Source organism: Triticum urartu, unplaced genomic scaffold (genome assembly GCF_003073215.2).
Source record: "Triticum urartu cultivar G1812 unplaced genomic scaffold, Tu2.1 TuUngrouped_contig_7261, whole genome shotgun sequence".
Classification (NCBI taxonomy): domain Eukaryota; kingdom Viridiplantae; phylum Streptophyta; class Magnoliopsida; order Poales; family Poaceae; genus Triticum; species Triticum urartu.
The window spans coordinates 1-7,838 of NW_024118091.1; the positions used below are offsets into that span (position 1 = coordinate 1).

General features: G+C 48.0%; 1 long non-coding RNA gene across 1 annotated transcript; it reads right to left on the reverse strand.

The window, feature by feature from the left end:
• Positions 1-50: 50 nt before the first annotated feature.
• On the reverse strand, positions 51-6,921 carry LOC125531496. The gene is made up of 3 exons (XR_007293277.1): positions 6,528-6,921; positions 2,081-2,309; positions 51-464 (listed from the first exon to the last, which is right to left on the reverse strand). It is a non-coding gene; the product is annotated as an uncharacterized LOC125531496 (long non-coding RNA).
• Positions 6,922-7,838: the final 917 nt, after the last annotated feature.

Here is a 7,838-nt window from a genome sequence, read left to right on the forward strand (position 1 = left end):
GGGGGGGTGTGGGTGTGGGGGGGGTGTGGGGTTGTGGGGGGGGGGGGGGGGTCGCTTACCTGAGCTAGTTCGTGAGTTGTCGGTTGAAAGAGCGAATTTCTGTTACCACTTAATTTAACTGAGTGGGAGGAGTATATTCATTCCGAGAAGGCCAATGTTCACCTTACACAATTAGTTTTGATTCTCTTTTCTCCTCGCATGGCCTCTTGATCTCCTCAGTTGGGAGCCTACTCTCCGTCACATAATGCAGGATAATTTCGCCGTGGCAACTATAATATACTCAGAGTGAAAAATTATTTTCTAGATAAAGAAAGAGCACCTTATTTTTTTAGTTCCTCTGATGTGAGCGCAGGGCGGCCTCCTCAGCCATCAGATGCACCATGGACCTCTTCTCTACGGTCGGCCAGCCAGTTAGCCAGTGCCCGCATCCTTGATGCATCGCGAGGGCGTGAACACACCTATATCTATATCAATATAAAAAATCCAAATGAGTTGGAAAGCAAATGATCTCGGCCTTTTCATCTATGTACTTCTAATCGAATTAATGGGCCATATATTTTCTTGGACCAATGCAAACTCCAGATTAGTTGCGCAATTATAACCTCTAATACTAGCATATAAACAAATTAATCTCTTGCACTCGTACCTGACGGCGTACACGTTAACCTCTATGCTTACCGTCATTGCCAAGAAAAAACAAAAATAAAAACTCTATGCTTACCGCTGAGCTCCCTCTTTGATAGCTACACGCCATGCTGGCCATGTCGCCCTAATTAAGCTCCTGCTCCTCGGCTAGAGCCCATAGCATTTTCTGCTGCAATGGTCTACCATTAATCCTGGACGAGCCCGAGCGTGCGCTACTCCACCTGCACGGCTGCACCCAATAGCTATTCTCATGTAACTACTTGCACCGACCTGGTGGCACGTTCCTCACACTCTCGCCGCCGGATGCCTCCAGGTCCAGGGTGCAGGTTGGCATCCTAACTACTGGACCAAGCCTAACTAACTGGTCTAGGCCATTAGCCATGTAATCGTCCAGCATCATAAAGTTCCTATAACTAACTGGACCAAGCCTACCTAGATTGGCAGCCCATACAATAACAACACGGGAGCTGAGGAGTTGCTGGTATCTGCTAGGTCTGGCGGATATGGAGCCCTCGCCCCTCGGTATCACAGAGGGGAGAATGAAGCCAATTTGCCGGAGCGACCACATGCATGGGGGTGAAACGGCGAGAGTTTCTTCACGCTGGTTCTGTGCTGGGAGCCTGGGACAGCCTGGGAGTGTTGGGCTGTGCTTTTTTGGGCCTGACCTCACGGGATGGCCTGATCCGGTGGCTGGCGTGCCACGCCGTGCCGGGCCGAGAAAATGGGCACGACATGAGAGCCGGCACCCACACAGGACGGCATGGGAAAAGCCCGTGTATGCCTCTCGAGGTCAACGAACAGCCCGCAGCCATAGCAGCCGCCTGCGCTCCGACGCTCCGAGTTTTGTCCCATGGCCGCGCAGGCGTGCACGGCCTCCCGCGTCGCCCACCCTCCCCCGCGTTTGGAGCTCCGTCTTGCGGATCCCCTCGCCCCGCGGCGCTCCTCTGGGCCGCGCTTACGGCCCCGCCTTTCGCGGGCGGTCCACGCCGTGCTCACCGCACCTCGCCGCTCTCATCAGCCCGTGGTCGGAGCTCTGTCCCCCGCATCCCCTCTCCTCGCCGCGATCTGGCCGAGCCGAATGAATGGTGCGTAGCCAAACGGGGAGTCGGGGTACATGGCGGGAATCCGTCGTGTCAATCCTTGTCCCACAGCAAGCTCCCAGCGCAGGTCAGCGCCGTCGTCGTCCATGGTGGGCCGCAGCACGGCAGGACCCAACGGCAGCCCGGCGTGCCGTGCGGACTGGCCGGGCCGACTGGCCTGAGGACGAGGCGGTCCGAGGCATGACGGGCCTGTGCCGTGCTAACCTGACCCGGCCCAAGTCTTTTACTATCAGTGTTTCATTACAATGCTTGTTTATATTGTGTAATCTGTTACTCCGTGCATGTGCACAGTTTCTCACGTTCGTGTGCAGAGGGATCAAGCAAAGCATATATACCGTTAAGAGCTCTTCATGCATAGGTTCGTTTGCTTTGAGTATGTCTCCATAATCATTGTCCGCGGCAGTAAAATTTCTGTCTGTTTTCAGTATTGATAAAATTAGCCATCATTGTCCAGTGACCAAGTAAATTCTGCAACTGGTTAATTCTCTGCTTTTTATCCTTTGTCCTTTGCATGAAATCTTCAGTTTTAGGCGTGTCTTCTTGAGGGAATTCTCCTTTGATCTCCTGCATAATCATTTCATGAAGCTATAAAATTGCACATAGGTTCCAAGTCAGTAGAAATATAGACATGCTTAATAACACTAATAGAAGTCACAAAGACACTGTTTATATTTGCTGAACTACCATTGCTGAGGTAGGAAATCTAGTAGCTTAGTGTTCTATGTTCTGGATAAATTATTTGACTGAAATTATCCAGAATGGGTTTCAGAAATTCGATACACGAACCTTATATCATTATCAGATGTGTCATTTTGTACCGATAGGTCAGTTCTATCTTATACTCCTACCATCCTATGTCATTATATTTGAAGATTTAATTAGTAGAGCACATTATACTTTGAAGTATAGAAGACTGATGGTTGTTGATACAGGAGACCATCATACATATGTACGCATTATTATATCAGCCCGGGCAAAGACCGGCCTGGCTGCGTCGTTCGCGCAAGCCGGGCCCGGAAGTGTGTCCGGCTAGGGCCGAGTGTCGTCCGTCACCAGCTGGGCTGTTTCATTCGCCTGACCCGGGGTACGAGCGGGCGCGACACGTTCGCTCTCTGCTAGGCTATTTTGTTCAGGTGACCCGGCTCAGGGCGTGAGCGACGGACCGGCCGCACCGCCAAGGCTGTCCCATGAAGGCATGAATGGTGCTCGGCTTTGTGCGAATTGAGATGCTTCGTGGGCTTTTGGGAATTTTCTTAAGTTGGTTTCGTTTTTCTTTAAGTTTGTTGTTTTATGTGCCGAGTGGGGCGCAACGTCAGATGCCGCGCACATCCACCTGTCTCTCACTTCGCTTTGCAGCTTCTGGTTCATCCAGCTTTGTCGCCGGTGATGGTGTTTGTCGTTGGGCGACGTACTGTTTGCTCCTCCTATCGGCCGAGGTCTGGATATTTTCCTGCTTGCATGTGACCCATAGGCTGCGTTTGCAACCGTTTGACTTCTTCTATTCTGGCCGTTCTTATCACGACCAGATGAAGAGGAAGGTATCTCACAGCCATGCAAATCGTTGCCCCCCGACAATGACGCATGTGGTGTAGTACAGTTCGCGAGCCAGATGTTGGGTCTGGCCTCGTCAGTGTACTTGTCCACACCATAGGGCCGAAAGCGTTCCAGGAACTTGACATTGCGGATGCAGGTGCCATAAGCTCTCGATCCCATGTAGGCGATGTCATCGTCTTGAGGATGATCGTCTTGATCTTGAGGGTCAGGGTCCTCAACTCGATGGCCACTAACATGGCGATCATGACACCCATTGTCTCGGGAAGGCCTGAGCTGCTAATGGATTGAGGTGGCAAGGCGCCTCTCCTCCCCTCCTGGTCTTGAGACCGTTGAGCGATGACGAGCTCATGCCCATCTCTTGGCTAGCCAATCCTGGACTGGCTGAAGCCTCCGGGAGATGAGAGAGGAGCCCGAATTTTGCGTGCCCTTTGTGCGCTTGATCTTGGAGCTTGCTGTGACCGAGATGGCCTGAGCCCCAGAGATGGCCGCGTGCTGAACAACGGCTTCCTCAAGTTGGAAGAGGATTTGGTGGATCTTGTCATGGCCTTCCGCACCTTTCGAGATCTCGATCGCGTGGGATGCCATCGTGGCGGCGACGAGGTTCTTGACCAGAGAGTCGAAGACGGGGACACCCTTCTTCTTCAGCAAGCCAAACTCGACGTTGACTTGACATCCTTGATTGCACGACTCCTAAACACGACCACCGCGCTAGGTGGCGAGCTTGTTCTTTGGGCACTCGAGCTCTTCCCGCTTGACAGGGAGGTTAAAGGCACAATGCCTCATGTTTCACCCCTTCAGGATATTGGTCGGTGATGGGGGTCATCAAGGTGTCGAAGTTGGCGGCCGCGCTGGCTACAACCCCTGTCATGATGACCTCATGAGAGGCATCATAGCTGGTTGGTCCTTCACTTCTGTCTGCACCGGAAACAAGGATAGGCAAGAATGAGTCAATCTTGCCAACTAGATGAAAACCCAGATCTATGGACGAACAAGATGAAGAGGCTTGCTCAGACGGCTCGTGGCGGGGCTGTTGACATGCCAAGATTGTAATAGATGAAGCCTGGGCAGCAAGGCCTTTGCCTGGCTAAAGGAGGTGGCGTGGATCAGACTCCTCCCTTCTTGGAGACCATGTGCATGTAGCCGAGGAGAAGATCTCAACAGGAGGCAACACCACCTATCTTCAAAGTTGGGGAAGCGACCTCGGTCTGATCAAATGGATCTGTACAACCACTTCCTGGCACATCAACTCTTGGTGTCTTCAGACCTGTGGTTCGTCGAGTGAAGTTGTATTTGTTCGGAGGGGATGCGAGCGGCGGATTGAGATGGTTGCACGCGATACACGTTCTACCCATGTTTAGGCCCTCCCTAGAGAGGTAATACCCTACTCCTACTTACCGTGGTTGTATTGCTCGAGTGCTCACTGGTGATCGGGAAGATTTCCCAAGGGATGTCTTTCTTGTGTTACAAGCTCAGAGCTACGGCGGCGACCGGGGAAGAAGATGAGGGTAGGTGAAAGCTGTTGGGTTTAGTACCACATCGGTTGTGAAGGAGACATAACACGACTTATAAGGGCCAGGGTGTCCCCTCCTAATAGGCTAGTATTTTGGGGCGAGAAGGCCCAAGGCCTCTCATAAGTCGGTGTTGTTCTCCGGTTGGGCCTGGTGACGCAAGTGGGTCCGAAATACTGGTGTTGGCGGACCTGAGATTGCGCAACAGAAACCCTAGCTAGATGTCTCTAGAATGATTTGTCCGGCTTGATAGGGCCCCTAGTTTGCCTTATATACTTGGCCAGGCTAGAGTTACATGGCTTGGGGCAGACTACTGGTGGGCTCGCGCCCCTTGGTCGAACCGAACCATGTCATGCGCATATAGCTACTTGCATCCTTGTCTCCTCTGGGTACAGTGGATGACTTGACACCTTGCTCGGGGTATCGTATCCTTGTCACTTCTCTCAAAAATGGCTGGCTTGTGTTCAAATTCTTGTTTGCATATCCAATTGGAGCATCTTTTATAAATTAAGTGATTTTTTAATAAACTCCGGTTCTAGTAATCAATGCTTATTTACATGCGCCGCTGCCGGATGCTCATGTTACTTCCTAATCACTCCTGATTTGTTTTTTCTTGCGTATTATTCCTAAGAATAAGTTTTTGCTTATCACCCGTAGGGAATTTGGATATAACCCATATAGAAACTATCTGTAGAACACTAGATGGCATAACAAAAGATACCATTGGCTATAATATTTTTATTGCGGCCCCCATTGTGTGCATGTATCCGTTACAATAATTAACATTTGCCTATGCGTTGAGGAATAATATGTTTAAATCTGGCATGAAATTACAAGCACATTTTATTTATAGTTCAACTAATAATCAACTTTCTGCATTCAGAATAATAATAGCTGATATGTATACTTCAAACATTTTCGTGTGTTATATGATATAACTCTAACTGCAACTATAATGATATTTTGGTTGTGGTTTATCTAGCTCCAGTAATGAAGATTTAGGGACATTTACAGGTTATGATGTGTCCAAGTGCAGGTATGAAGATATGTCTAACTGCAACTAGGAGTCGTATGATATATTTGTCATGATTTATCTCGTAACAATTAAGAAGAACTGGTTATGAATTTCTCAGAACTTCAAATACATTTATGAAGATTGATGCTTCTATTTATGTATAATTATGTCTATCATATATAGTTAAGTACTGTTTAGGTATGGTCATTTAGATCCAACCGAGGTGTTCCGTTTAAGTAACTTTACGTAAATATAGTATATTTGATCTGTTTAAATATGTATATTATGAAAATCTAACGGATGTACTCCCTCTGATCCATATCACTTGCCGCTCAAACAGATGTATCTACGTCTGGACACATCTGTTTGAGCGACAAATAATATGGATCTGAGGGAGTAATATATTTTGGTAATTCTGTGGATGTAACAGCAAATCGGAGAACCATGCATGGTGTGCAGGTGTTTTACTGGTTCAATAGTTTGATAGATCTGACAAATTAATTAAGCTGGCCCAAATATTAATATGGTAAACTATCGTCACCAAAATTTTTTTCAGGCATAGAGAACACATACAGACACAAAAGAATTTTAATTCAAAAAACTTGCATCACCCGGCGTACAGCTAGCCTCATATCTCCCAACAGAATGAAGAAGAAAAATATATATCGTATAACCAGTGGACCGAAAGGGAAAAGAAATACTCACATAAATGGGCTACAAATTGATTGTCGCCCCCCTCGATGGTAATCCGAAATTAGGTGTTGCTGCTTTCGTGCGCGTGCCGGCAGAGAGAACATGCATCCCTCTGGTTGCCTCCCTCGCCGGACGTCCGGCCAGCCACAGCACGTACCCCGGTGACTTGCTACTCTAGCTCTTCAGCCCCCGTGTCCCGCAACGGCCGGCGTCGACGTTAAAGTAAGGAAGCACATGGATGAGTGAAGAGGCCAAGATCTGCATCTCAATCGGAGGATGATATGTTGGTGATAGTAGGGAAAATAAGGCTTGCTAATTAAGGAGGATGAGATGGTGGTAAAAATAAGGTTTGCTGATGTACAAGAACGGCTTGCCAACTCTGTTAGTTGTCTCTTATAGCTAGAGGCTGGGTCCCGAATGGCTGCACGCCTGTGACCAGCTCGGCAGCTTCGATGTTAGTGCTAGCAGCTTCGATGTGAGTGCTACTTTACATGAACTTTAGGTATTATAGTAGTACTAGTAGTACTAGGAATATATTCGATTAGAGCTTTATTGGTTGAACCCACATGCCAAAAGCCAGCTTAAAATAAAGCATGTCGGCTTTATGATTTATTATTGGCGCCATCAGCTTTTTAGTTTTTTATAACCTCGACGTTGTGGTTGGCTTCACGCGCTCACCCCAGAGAAAAAGGTATTTCACGCGCTCGCTCGATAGAATACAGTTTTGTGCTTGCAAAGAGAGCCTGTATCAATGAGAACACATAGTTGCTGATGTCACGGATGACATCACAAATCGGCACCATCCTAATTTTGAACCCAAATATTTTTTTTACAATTCGAACTAGTTAGGATGTGAACAATTAGGATTGTAAGAAAAAATGGGTACAAGATTCTGAAAGAAGCTGGGTGGAGGATCGATTCTCAAGTTTATGGGAGAATCGGCCAAAAGAGCTAAGCCTTTGTGAAGTTTTTTGGCCAACAAAGACTACACTCTAGCGGACACCACTTCAGAAACCTCTTAATTTCTTCGCCACAAAAAAAACCTCTTAATTTCTTCACATGCATAGTATCGTACTTTTTACTTTTTCCTTTCTCACACCTTTCACACACCAAAAGATCGATTATTCTACATGCTCACCTACTGGGCTCTAGATTTTAGAGCATCTCGGATGCGAATCTTCAAAACGTCCCAAATGTCGGGCCGAAAGGGTCTGGACACTTATTAGGCCTCCAACACGGATCATCAAATTCGGTCTGGATTGGAAAGAGCACCCAAAATCCCACAAACCATTCTCAAATTGGAGAAGCTATGGACAAGTTCGG